This window comes from Phalaenopsis equestris, unplaced genomic scaffold (genome assembly GCF_001263595.1).
Source record: "Phalaenopsis equestris unplaced genomic scaffold, ASM126359v1 Scaffold000240, whole genome shotgun sequence".
Taxonomy (NCBI): Eukaryota; Viridiplantae; Streptophyta; class Magnoliopsida; order Asparagales; family Orchidaceae; genus Phalaenopsis; species Phalaenopsis equestris.
In genome coordinates, this window is record NW_018164682.1 from 22,478 (window position 1) to 23,718 (window position 1,241).

General features: G+C 28.4%; 1 protein-coding gene across 1 annotated transcript in view; it reads right to left on the reverse strand.

Moving 5' to 3' along the window:
• LOC110024022 overlaps nt 1–1,241 on the reverse strand; it is a 25,979-nt gene that overhangs the window by 10,736 nt on the left and 14,002 nt on the right. The window lies entirely within an intron of this gene.

Here is a 1,241-nt window from a genome sequence, read left to right on the forward strand (position 1 = left end):
GTTCGCGAACAACGAGCCGTTTTGACAGTCCTAGCCTTAACACCAGCCCTCTTGGTGCCTACACGTGAACTTCAATTTCGTTTTTACTGTGAATAACCTCCACCTAGAGCTTAAACGAAAAAAAAAAATAATAATAACTCATTTTCTTGTGTTCCGGTCTGGTAATCCGTGTAATTCAACATTATTCAGATATTATTGTGATATTATTGATGTGTTATTGTATTATTATAACATTGAGAATATTATCAGAACACAATAATACATGAATATCATCACAATAATACTTGAATAATGCGGAATAAAGTCGGGGGAATATTCCCTTGTGCTAAAATTTTTTTTTTTTCTCTCTCAATATGGTTTGATTTTATTGGACTCCGCCGGGAGAATATTCTCTTGTGCTAAAACGATTTTTTTATATTTTTATGTCACCTCCACGTGGCTTAATTTTATTGTACTCCGGACGTATCTCTACATTTACCTACATAACACATATTTCTTATATATTTACTTATGCAACACCTAAATATACATATTTAAGACACATGGCTTCGGTCTTTAACACAAATATATCATATTATTATTTTTCTAAAAATAAAATACATGTTTTAATGCATGAATTATAACATCAAATTGTTAAAAATATAAATATCAAATTTTGAATGTTATATATGTAAATACACAAAAGTTGTTTGTTATGTTTGTAAATTTCTTCTTTTATATAGTTAAATTATTTAAAACATTAATTCAATTTAGAAGATAAATGCAGCTAAATTAAGTAACAGCTCAATGATTTTTCTATTTCAATTTAATTTTTATTGATTGGGCATTTATAGACGTATTAAAAAATTGTCACAAATTTTAAATATAACGTCTAAACACTTATTTTTTACATGTATAATAATAAATTTTTATGTCATGCTAAAATAATTACTACTATTATAATCTTTTTAATAGTGAAATACACGTTTGGCTAAATAATTTCTTTTCTTTTTTTTTTTACTGCAATGTCTCATTGGTGGCAATTAGGGATGTCAAAAAAGCTCGTTGTTCGCAAATAGTTCGTGTTCGATTCGTCAATGAGTTCGCGTTCGATTCTTTTGATAAGCAAACGAGACGAACGTGAAAAAAAAATTTTCGTTCGGTTAGTCAAACAAGACGAACGTGAACAAATTTTTTTCGTTCGGTTAGTCGAACAAACCAAACACAAACAGTGATGTATTTGTTCGTGTTCGAATCGTTAT